Source organism: Schistocerca nitens, chromosome 7 (assembly GCF_023898315.1).
Source record: "Schistocerca nitens isolate TAMUIC-IGC-003100 chromosome 7, iqSchNite1.1, whole genome shotgun sequence".
Lineage (NCBI taxonomy): Eukaryota > Metazoa > Arthropoda > Insecta > Orthoptera > Acrididae > Schistocerca > Schistocerca nitens.
In genome coordinates this window covers 618,089,049-618,102,329 of record NC_064620.1, presented here as the reverse complement: position 1 = coordinate 618,102,329, position 13,281 = coordinate 618,089,049, and positions in this window count along the sequence as shown.

The window sequence follows — 13,281 nt, the reverse complement described above, 5'->3', positions numbered from 1 at the left end:
TACTGTTTCCCTCTGGTATCCTGCATACTATCACTCTGCCTGCTCTCTGCCTTGTGTGTCTGGTTTCCAGTCCTAGAGTTCCATTGCTGGCTTCCAATAGCCTTCAGCTTAGCAATGTACCAGTCAATATATTGTCAATATAAGACATAGAACAATTTTTTATAGTATTCTGCTGAATTGGAAGATTGATTCCAAATCCATTGCATACTGGTGAATATTTATCTTTTGAAATTCTTCAGTTCAGTACATCACAGTTGTCAATAATGACTTTAGTAGAATTACTCTTAGTGTCTTTGCATAGAATGTACTTCAAGGACTGAACTCTTAGGCATGAATATAGGTGTGATGTCATCCTTACATTGTGCCTTGCTCATCCAGTTGCACTAAAGCAATACGTAAGCAATGAAGTTTGTTACTGTTAGGCCATTCTTTTGATCAGTTATGAAGAATGTGGTACAGGAACTTTTTACTCTCAGTACATTACATAGTATAATACCTCTGTCTATGAAATGGCTCTGCAACAGCTTCAACAGATGTAATGTTGAAGGAAAAGCAACTGCTCTTGGTTCAGAAAATATTGTACTTTTATCAACAAAAGCTTGGATACTTTTTACACCCATATTACTTGTCATGGCTACAACAATTGTTGCAGATTCTTAGACAGTCTTGATGAAAGTCTGAAGAAAACTAAGAAGATTCGTAGACAGTCTTGCTGAAAGTCTGAAGAAAACTGCTAGCCATAACAGTATATTAGTTGTAGTAACCTCATTCCTTATACAACCTGTGAATCATGCAAACCTGAACATCAGAGTGAGGTAATGCAGTGCTTGTGATGTTCAGAAACATGGTGCAACGTTCCTTCAGGCACACATGCATGTCCAAATGAACACTGCATCATACTTGTGAACAACATAGGCACTGCATTAGTGTATGTAGCTGCTGACCCAGCATAAGCAACTTTCAATTAAAAATTAAAATATTTCTACTGCACAGTAATATATGTAATGAATCCAAGAATGAGTTGAACACACATGGTTGACAATATAAGGAAGTTTGGGTCTGCCCATGAATCATATTCCAATAGACTAGTGCTAAGGGCACCGTGTGTGATAAGGGAAAATCTGGGTTAGTCCCGGTCTGGCAGACATTTTCATTGTCGTCATTCCATTATACAACTGATTGTTGTCTATATTTGCAACAGTGGATAATTTTATAAACATTGAAGTGTCAACCTACTGGTATGCCCACCAATGGTAAATGTGGGACATCTACAGGGAGGGACATCTACAGGGATATCGGGTCCACCATTAAATTTTGATGGATGTGTGAAGTGTTGCACTGCATGACAAAGGAATTCGTTACTTCCACAAGTAACTGTATGGTTTTCTGGATAGTGTTCTTAAGTCAGTGCATGGGCAATGTCATATGAAATCCACATTACCCCTTGTTTCTATTTAAAAGATGGATGAGATATTTTTGTGTTGTAAAACATTTGGACAGGATACTGCCTACGCTTCTGCATCATGTGTAGTGTTGCGGAATAGTAAATAGTTGGAAACGTGGACTATTGTCAAAGTTTTGTTGCCTATGCCAAGAGCCAGAGGCAGTAGGTTAGACAAGAGGTAAGAGGATTGCACATATATCGGAATCTGTCATCATGCAGGGGCAATGGCCTGGTTACAAACAACAAGCAAGAGAAATGCTTAGCACGCGGGTTTGTGTTAGACGGAGACTTTCGTAGAGTGCAAGACAGAGGTATAGCATCAGCTGTACTGCATTTTGCAACTTTGCGTAAGTCTGCCATAACAACACATGGACAGCCCTCAAAGTTGTACTTCTGCCAGAGCTTCATCTCATACCTTTGAAACATCACTGAAGTTCTCCTATATACTTTCTGGAACTAGCACTCCTGGAAGAAAGAATATTTTGGAGTCATGGCTTAGCCACAACCTGAGGGATGATATTCAGGAGTGTTGGTCCCACAATGTATACACGAGAATGTCTGTGAAATGTGGAAGGTAAGAGATGAGATACTTGCAGAGATCCAGCTGCGAGGGAAGGTCATGAGTCATATTTGAGTAGCTCATTTGGTAGAGCCCTTGCCGGTGAAAGATGAAGTTCCTGAAATTCAGCCACAGTCGGGCACACCATTTTAATCTGCCTGAAAGTTGTCTTGAAAACAATTCAAGACGTGATGTGTACATGATCACAGCATGACATTCCAACCTCACCTTTACCCCCATCAATAGATCCTAGCTCAGTTGGTTTGAGACAAGATGTTGGAACTGGTTGACTGATACTTGTCACTCCATCTATATCATGAGTTTTCAAATCATGTTCTTGTTGTGGTCTCCAGTCCAAATACTGATTTATGCAACTGTCCTTAACAACACAAAAATACCATTTATTCTCAGCTCTATTTTGGCACCACTGAAATTCAATACTGCTTGGTGTTAATTTTAAAAATCTACTCTGAAAATCTACTATGTGACAGCTTATGCCCTCATTACATCTGGTCCAACATAATATGCATCAAATCTGTCTCATTTCCACTGTTCAAACTTCTCTTTCTCCATAATTGTTACCATAGCTTTCATTAGTTGTTTTGACAGAATCAGTGTGATCTTTTCATCCTCACACATACCAAATGTATAACTGATAACCAGAACACCATATCGTGCAAAACAGCAAGTCAGTTTAAAGAAAGATTCAGAGGCAGGCCGCTACTGATAAGTTTTGAAAAACATGAAAGTATTACAGAGACTGGCAACTTAATTTGGAATACTTGGAGGGAAAGCAACCACCTCTTTGAGGAACACTATTGAGAAAATTTAGAAAACCAGCATTTCACGCTGACTGCAGAACGATCCTACTGCTGGCAACATACATTTTGCATAAATACCATGGGGATAAGCTTGGAGAGATTAGGGCTTGTACAGAGGCATATAGATACTTGTTTTTCCCTCACTGTGTTTGTGAGTGGAATAGAAATGGAAGTGACTAGTTGTGGTACAGGATACCCTCAGCCACACATCACATGCTGGCTTGTAGAGTATGTAAGTACGTTTATTTATTTATTTTCATTGGATCTGTAGACAACATACATTGTGTGGAGCAAGTCGAATTAGTATCACAAGTATTGAAATAATATAATATGCTTAGTAACCAGCATTTAGCAAATTTAGTGTATACATCAATATTCTATTACCATATCATTCACTTTAATTATAATTTGCTTACATCATCTATACTATATATATTTCTATGCAGTTGGACAGTTATTTTTTACATATTTTGTGGCTTTGTAAGATATACTGTATTTAGTACACACTATTACTTTGCAGTTTGTCTTACTTTAGTACATTTCTTACTTCTCAAACTCGTCTATGTCTATTTTTGTACATACTATTAAAATGCCAATTTTGGATTATTCTGCTGTGCACATGAAATTATTTGCACTATAGTAACAGTTTTCTATCAAAAATGTTTTGAGAGATTTTTTGAAAATATTTTTGTTGTTTATCTACCTCAAGTATGAAGGAAATTTTTATGGGCTTTTTGACCTGCATAGGATGACTTTGTTTTGAACTTCATGGTGTTACATCTGGGTTCATGGAAGCAGTTCTGCTTCCTAATGTCATGATTGTGATGGGGCTTGGCATCTTGAATACTGGATACATATTTGAATTTTGTCCACTACAAGAGTTTATGAAGGTAAATTCTCAGTAGTGTTAGTATTTTGAGTGCTTTGAATGCTAACAGCCATGATTCTCTCCACTTAAGGTTGGCTATTATTCCTATTGCTCTATTCTGCATTTTGAATACTCTGTTTAGGCTAGTTTTGAAGGTGCCCCCCACAAAACTATGCCATAGCTTAATGTGGAATGAGTTGGTGAGTAGTATGTAATTTTCATAATATTTTTTTCTTTTAGGAAGCTGAGATTATTGAGAACATTTAGGTTAGAGCTGAGCTTTCCACTTACATATTCTGTATACTTCTGCCAGTTTAAATTTTCATTGATTATTATCCCAAGGAATTTTGTGTATTTGATTTTATGTCCTTTTTGAGGAACACTGTTGAGAAAATTTAGAGAACCTTCATTTGAAGCAGACTGCAGAACGATCCTACTCGCTCCGGTCGCAGGTTCGAATCCTGCCTCGGGCATGGATGTTTGTGATGTCCTTAGGTTAGTTAGGTTTAACTAGTTCTAAGTTCTAGGGGACTAATGACCTCAGCAGTTGAGTCCCATAGTGCTCAGAGCCATTTGAACCATTTTGAACGATCCTACTGCTGGTAACATACGTTTTGCCTAAGGACCATGTGAATGAGATTAGAGAGATTAGGGCTTCTATGGATGCATATGCAAGGTGCGTTCCATAAGTAATGCAACCAGATTCATAGAAAATCATTTATTGAATATATTCATACAAATAATCAAACATTTTCAAAACTGCACCCTCTTGTGTCAATACACTTCTGGAGGTGGTGTTTCCATGCCTGGAAGGCATCCTGGAATGCCTTTTCTGGAATGTCCTTTCTGGAATGTCCTTTAGAGCTGATGTAACATTTGCCTGGAAGCTTCAATTGTGTCCCAATGTGTTCCTTTCATGACTCCTTTTAACTGAGGAAACAAAAAAAAAAAGTCAGCAGGAGCCAGGTCAGGACTGTAGGGTGGCTGGGGAGCCAATGGGGGTCTTAGTCCTGGCCAGGAAGTCATTGACAATGAATGCACTGTGACTTGGCAGTTTGTCGTGGTGAACTTTCCAGGTGTCCTTGATGTCGTTTCAGCAGCATAAGACCCTCCTTTTCAGTCTTCTGAGCACTTCCAAGTAGCTGAGTTCACTGTAGTCACAGTAGTCACAGTAGGTATGGATTCATGGTGGACAATGCCTCTGATGTCAAGGAAGACAATGAGCATGGTTTTGATCCTGGACTTGCTCACGCATGCCTTCCTGGGATGGGGCAATGATGGGGTGTGCCACTCTGAACTCTGTTTTTTTTTTTTTTTTTTTTGCCTCAGGGTCATACTCCAAAATCCACGACTCATCACCAGTGATAACTGAGTTTAAAAAATGAGGATCATTTCCACACATTTTCAACATTTCTAGGCACCGAAGCACTCACATATTCTTGTGTTTGTCGGTCAACAATTTTGAGATGAGTTTCGCGCACACCTTTCTCATGTTCAAATCTTCAGTCACAATGTGGAAAATGGTTGTTTTGTCATGTTTAGAGTTTGTGCTATCAACTGAAGGCTCAGCCATCTGTCAGAGTTCAAACAATCACACACACATATCACATTTTCATTGACTCTTGCGGTTGATGGCTGTCCACTGCGAGGTTCATCAGTGATCTCCTTTCGGCTCCATGAATGACTTGTACCATCAGAAAACGTGATTTGGACAAGCAATCATTCCCAAAGGCAAGCTGAAGTAATGGAAATGTTTCGGTGGCAGACTTCCCAATTTTAATGCAAAATTTCATAGTGTACCATTGCTCTACAGAATGATTCACTGTGCAGTGTTACATAAACCCAAAACGGGGTTGATAGAAATGCAGGTCCTGACTCTCCGGCAGCTTGCAGCCAAATGAGACAAAGAGCATTCGGAAGCCTTCAGCCCCCTCCACTTAGCCCAGCCAGTTACAACCCGCTTTGGTGTATGGTTGCATCAGAAAAAAATTGGTTGCATTACTTATGGAATGCACTCTGTAGAAAGTCATTTTTCTCTTGCTCTGTTTGCAAGTGGAACACAAATGGAAATGGCTAGTCATGGTATAGGGTACCCTCAGCCACACACCATATGGTGGCTTGTGGAGTGTGTATGTAATGTAGGTGTACACGTACAGAAAAAAAAATAACACATGTCAAACACCATGCCCTTATATCTTCGTGATGTATGAAATGAGTGCTACTGAGCCTGCTCTCCTCTACACTAACTGTTGACTCGACTATCACCTGCGTTGTTGTTGTCGTCATTGGTATTGTCGTTTTTGTTGTTATGAGGGTCTGTCTCCCATAGTATTAGTTTCTTGGTCTGGGGATCCAACCACCGCAAACATTTTTCTACTCATGGCTATTTCTACTGAACCTACTCCCATAATTGTTGTTGTTATGCATTTGTGGGTTCTGAGGATGTTGATCTCTGAATTGTACCCGGTTAGGAAACTTCATCTTGGATTTACAGTTATTTGGTCTGATGGCTTAGGCAAGATCTCCAGCTTCCATCAGCAGCTGAAGAATCATGATCAGAAATTCAAGAGTAATAGTCTAGTTTTTGTAGAAACCAATTAAAAACTTAAATATCAGCATTGCAATAGCTTGCTTGTATAATGTGCCTTAATTGTACATGAGACATTTGAAAACTTATAGTAAGCCCCCCCCTGCCATCTTTTGTTTTATTGCATTTACATATCATTGATATGTGATGTAGTCTGGCTGGTTAGTAAAATTAGGCATTGATTATTATTAAGTAGCCAGTTTCAGATGGCCAACTTAATCCCAAGGTACATACATTGATATATCAATTTCTGACTGAGAGCCTAAGATGCATGCCCTATTTATTCTCCCAGACTGTTCTATGATTCTTTCACTTCCTAAATATTCTATTAAAGTTGATGAGGTTGTATTATGTGAACACTTTTGTATGATACAGTTACTTTATTCCACTTCAAATTCACAAGATGTGACTCTGCTGGTTCTTACCGCACTCACTCTAAAAATGTACCCGGTCATTTATCATGAGCCAGTATGTGATTGCCATTGCCAGTTTATTACTGTAAAATTGATTTTTCATTATGTGGCTGTTCCCTCACTTCAAAATTCAAATGTGAGCACCAAAATCTCATATTGCTCAAACAAACATACATACCCTACTTGTGCTTTAACTCTGATGTGACTTTCAGTATAATATTTCCACAAAGTACTTCACTTTTATGTGCAATGTGTGGAGCTTGAACTCCCAGAACACGTCCTGCAGGCTTGCTCAGGCTCAACTCAGTCACTCTGCTGCACCACAAGAACTCCAGGTGCCAATCTCTCCCTTCTGGACTGATTGGCATCCCAGTCTGTGCTACAACGTGCTGTAGCAAGGGACCATAAAGATTGTATAGATCCTTCAAGTGTAGGCTCATTACCTGTAGCCTTATAGTAAGCTGATAAGCTCTGCTGGACTGTATGGATTCTCTAAAAAGCGATTTTCTTTTCCCCAACCACATATTTGAAAAACCTGCAGAGAAGTAAAAATCAGATTGTTTGAAATTTCTGGGTGTGGTGTTGTGTTTGACATGTGATTTTACTGTGAGTGACCAGGCTGGAAGGATCATTCTACAGGAGTATCCATATGTGAGACACTGGGAAGCGAGAGGGCAGATATTTGTAGCCAGTCCTCAAACTCTAGCTTGTGACATATGGCATGGGGAGTCTGTGAGTAATGCAACTGTTGTGGGGAAGACTGAGGATGTTCATCATTACCAGAATTCCTAAAGACTTGAAACCTGCAGACCAAACTAAAGTGTTTTTCTGTAAAAACCATGAGTCTCATTCCGGCAAGTTTTCATTGACTTCCCAAAATAAACTACAAATTTGATTTTGTCCTTTACAAATGCTTCTTTGAAAGCCCAGAACTGTCAAAACAATAGGTTCATTCATGTATAAATTCTCTGCTATCTTATTTTACATGACATGATTCAGTAAATCATTACCGTTTTCAATTTCCTCATTTTTCCATAACATTTTCAATGTATGAGGTCCTTCTTTGTATTTTGGACTTCAGATTTTCTTGTGATGTTTAACATGTGAGAGACTTTACAAATTGCCCATAAGAAAATCTGAAGTCCAAAATACAAAATATATATATCGAACGAAAGCGCTGGCAGGTCGATAGACACACACACACACACACACACACACACACACACACACACACACACACACACACACACACACAAAAACTCAAGCTTTCACAACAAACTGTTGCCTCATCAGGAAAGAGGGAAGGAGAGGGAAAGACGAAAGGATGTGGGTTTTAAGGGAGAAGGTAAGGAGTCATTCCAATCCTGGGAGCGGAAAGACTTACCTTAGCGGGAAAAAAGGATGGATATACACTCGCACACACACACATATCCATCCACACATATACAGACACAAGCAGACATCTCACAAGCAGACATATTTAAAGACAAAGAGATTGGGCAGAGATGGCAGTCGAGGCGGAAGTGAAGAGGCAAAGATGATGTTGAATGACAGGTGAGGTATGAGTGGCGGCAACTTGAAATTAGCGGAGATTGAGGTCTGGTGGGTAACGGGAAGAGACGATATATTGAAGAGCAAGTTCCCATCTCTGGAGTTCAGATAGGTTGGTGTTGGTGGGAAGTATCCAGATAACCCGGACGGTGCAACACTGTGCCAAGATGTGCAGGCCGTGCACCAAGGCATGTTTAGCCACAGGGTGATCCTCATTACCAACAAACACTGTCTGTCTGTGTCCATTCATGCGAATGGACAGTTTGTTGCTGGTCATTCCCACATAGAATGCATCACAGTGTAGGCAGGTCAGTTGGTAAATCACGTGGGTGCTTTCACATGTGGCTCTGCCTTTGATCGTGTACACCTTCCAGGTTACAGGACTGGAGTAGGTGGTGGTGGGAGGGTGCATGGGACAGGTTTTACACCGGGGGCGGTTACGAGGATAGGAGCCAGAGGATAGGGAAGGTGGTTTGGGGATTTCATAGGGATGGACGGACGTGTGAAGCTGGCCATTGGACAGGTGGAGGTCAACGTCAAGGAAAGTGGCATGGGATTTGGAGTAGGACCAGGTGAATCAGATTGAACCAAAGGAGTTGAGGTTGGAGAGGAAATTCTGGAGTTCTTCTTCACTGTGAGTCCAGATCATGAAGATGTCATCAATAAATCTATACCAAACTTTGGGTTGGCAGGCCTGGGTAACCAAGAAGGCTTCCTCTAAACGACCCATGAATAGGTTGGCGTACGAGGGGGCCATCCTGGTACCCGTGGCTGTTCCCTTTAATTGTTGGTATGTCTGGCCTTCAAAAGTGAAGAAGTTGTGGGTTAGGATGAAGCTGGCTAAAGTGATGAGGAAAGCGCTTTTAGGTAGGGTGGCAGGTGATCGGCGTGAAAGGAAATGCTCCATCGCAGCGAGGCCCTGGACGTGCGGAATATTTGTGTATAAGGAAGTGACATCAATGGTAACAAGGATGGTTTCCGGGGGTAACAGATTGGGTAAGGATTCCAGGTGTTCGAGAAAGTGGTTGGTGTCTTTGATGAAAGATGGGAGACTGCATGTAATGGGTTGAAGGTGTTGATCTACGTAGGCAGAGATACGTTCTGTGGGGGCTGGAAGTCAGAAATTCCTGGAAGGTTTGGAGAAGGTGATTTTGAGGAAGAGGAAATGGGTTCTGCTGCGACGTTGCTTCGAAATTTACCCGAATTTCTCTTTCCTTTAACGTGTTTTGGCGGCAACACAACCACCTAACCTTTGTGCACATCGTTGTCTACCAACCCAAGTCCAACATAGCCCAGCTGTAACCAACATGTTCTCGCCTTTTTTCACACCAGATCTCCAGTTACTTTCCAGTTCACCTTTATCTCTCCCCATATATTTTTATTTTCATTTTCATTTCAGCCTCATTTTACACTTTCCACCTTCTAATACCATGTCACCCTCACAACACCCCCACAACGACCCCATTAAGTTCTATTTACATTCCCTCTGCAAACATGCCTTCGCCCTAGCCAGATTACGCTCCCATATTCTATTTTCTCAGGCTTGTCTGACATTTGGCATTACCCCCAAAGGCCTCACACTTGAAGTTCCCATCTCTGGCTGCAACCCCTCTTTCCATCAGTCCCTAACCCAGTTCCAAAACGAACAATCCATTGCCCTCACCCACCTAATCCTTCACCTACACATCAACTCAGCCAATGATCACACCCGTCAACTCCTATCCTTAATAATAGTCCTTAATCTTTCCTCTCCCACATCCACACCGGCTGTTCAGAGCATCCTCCTACAGGCCAACCGTAAATTAGAACAGCATGCCACACTCCACCTCAAAAAACTATCCAATCTCCTGGTTTCCCACCTCCAGAAAGGCGACTCACTCACCCTTCACAACCTTTCCAGCAAACCTAAACCTCCTCTCATTGCACACCAACCCAGTCTCTCCCATCTACTCAATCTCCCACTTCCAGCTCCACTCCCTCCAAAACCTCGAAATTCCAATCAACACAACCTGGAACCACAACACCCTAATTCAGTAGTTAACCTTTCCTCCAAACCTCTCTCCCAATCCGAAACCTTTGTCCTATCCAAAGGCCTCACCTTCATCCCCACTCCCAGATTCAACCAAACAGCCCTCGTCAAAGATTTATTGTCCTACACTAGTACTCTCTGCTGGAAATATCACTTTTCCACGAAGGAAAATGATCCTAATCCTACTCCTAATGAAACAACTTCCAAGACACCATCCAAAATTGAACCCTGCCCGGAACAGTTCCGGCCTCCGTCGCAGCGGGACCCACATCATCACCCTCTCCAAACCTTCCAGGAATTTCTAACTTCCAGACTTGCATCTCAATCCTTCCTAAAAAACCTTAATCCTACTCCCAACATCACCACTGCTGAAGCCCAGGCTATCCGTGATCTGAAGGCTGACCGATCCATCGTCATTCTTCCGGCGGACAAGGGTTCCACGACAGTGGTACTTGATCATCAGGAATAGGTGGCTGAGGGACTGCGTCAGCTTTCAGACAACACCACATACAAAGTTTGCCAAGGTAACCCCATTCCCGAAGTCCAGATGGAGCTTCAAGGAATCCTCAGAACCTTAGGCCCCCTGCAAAACCTTTCACCTGACTCCATCAACCTCCTGAACCCCACCGACACCCCGCACCCCTACCTTCTACCTTCTTCCTAAAATCCACAAACCCAAACATCCCGGCCGCCCCATTGTAGTTGGTTACCAAGCCCCCACAGAACGTATCTCTGCCTACGTAGATCAACACCTTCAACCCATTACATGCAGTCTCCCATCTTTCATCAAAGACACCAACCACTTTCTCGAACACCTGGAATCCTTATTCAATCTGTTATCCCCAGAAACCATCCTTGTAACCATTGATGCCACTTCCTTATACACAAATATTCCGCACGTCCAGGGCCTCGCTGCGATGGAGCACTTCCTTTCAGGCCGATCACCTGTCACTCTACCTAAAACCTCTTTCCTCATCACCTTAGCCAGCTTCATCGAGACCCACAACTTCTTCACTTTTGAAGGCCAGACATACCAACAATTAAAGGGAACAGCCATGGGTACCAGGATGGCCCCCTCGTACGCCAACCTATTCATGGGTCTTTTAGAGGAAGCCTTCTTGGTTACCCAGGCCTGCCAACCCAAAGTTTGGTACAGATTTATTGATGACATCTTCATGATCTGGACTCACAGTGAAGAAGAACTCCAGAATTTCCTCTCCAACCTCAACTCCTTTGGTTCCATCAGATTCACCTGGTCCTACTCCAAATCCCATGCCACTTTCCTTGACGTTGACCTCCACCTGTCCAATGGCCAGCTTCACACGTCCGTCCACATCAAACCCACCAACAAGCAACAGTACCTCCATTATGACAGCTGCCACCCATTCCACATCAAACGGTCTCTTCCCTACAGCCTAGGTCTTCGTGGCAAACGAATCTGCTCCAGTCCAGAATCCCTGAACCATTACACCAACAACCTGACAACAGCTTTTGCATCTCGCAACTACCCTCCCGACATGCTTAAGTAGCAAATAACCAGAGCCACTTCCTCATCCCCTCGAACCCAGAATCCCCCACAGAAGAACCACAAAAGTGCCCCACTTGGGACAGGATACTTTCCGGGACTGGACCAGACTCTGAATGTGGCTCTCCAGCAGGGATACGACTTCCTCAAATCCTGCCCTGAAATGAGATCCATCCTTCATGAAATCCTCCCCACTCCACCAAGAGTGTCTTTCCACCGCCCACCTAACCTTCGTAACCTTTTAGTTCATCCCTATGAAATCCCCAAACCACCTTCCCTACCCTCTGGCTCCTATCCTTGTAAGCATCCACGGTCTAAAACCTGTCCCATGCACCCTCCCACCACCACCTACTCCAGTCCTGTAACCTGGAAGGTGTACACGATCAAAGGCAGAGCCACATGTGAAAGCACCCACGTGATTTACCAACTGACCTGCCTACACCGTGATGCATTCTATGTGGGGACCAGCAACATACTGTCCATTCGCATGAATGGACACAGGCAGACAGTGTTTGTTGGTAATGAGGATCACCCTGTGGGTAAACATGCCTTGGTTCACGGCCAGCACATCTTGGCACAGTTTTACACCATCTGGGTTATCTGGATACTTCCCACCAACACCAACCTATCCGAACTCCGGAGATGAGAACCTGCTCTTCAATATATCGTCTCTTCCCGTTACCCACCAGACCTCAAGCTCTGCTAATTTCAAGTTGCCGCCACTCATACCTCACCTGTCATTCAACATCATCTTTGCCTCTTCACTTCCGCCTCGACTGACATCTCTGCCCAAACTCTTTGTCTTTAAATATGTCTGCTTGTGTCTGTATATGTGTGGATGGATATGTGTGTGTGTGTGTGTGTGTGTGTGTGTGTGTGTGTGTGTGTGTGTGTGTGTGTGTGTGTGTGAGTGTATACCTGTCCTTTTTTCCCCCTAAGGTAAGTCTTTCCGCTCCCGGGATTGGGATGACTCCTTACCCTCTCCCTTAAAACCCACATCCTTTCGTCTTTCCCTCTCCTTCCCTCTTTCCTGATGAGGCAACAGTTTGTTGCGAAAGCTTGAATTTTGTGTGTGTGTTTGTGTTAGTTTGTGTGTCTATCGACCTGCCAGCGCTTCGTTTGGTAAGTCACATCATCTTTGTTTTTATATATATATATCTCAAGAATAGCTTACATAAATGAACATTATAAACATCTTTGAAACTGTTTTCCTTCCATAGCAGCACTTTCCATGTCATTGTTTTTTTACATATAGTACACAGATGTGTATGTACAAGTTTACAACAGCCATTGGTTTGAGCCTGCTATAGAGAGGACGACATTGTTCTCTGAGATTTGCTTTACACATTATATGTTACATTCTTTTCTGCATTCTCAGAATTTTGGTAGTGTAGAAAGCGTCTCCTCACATGAGAAGGCCATAAGTAATATATGATTCCAAGAATCCAAGGTATATTACTCTAAGGAAGCCCATACTAGTCACA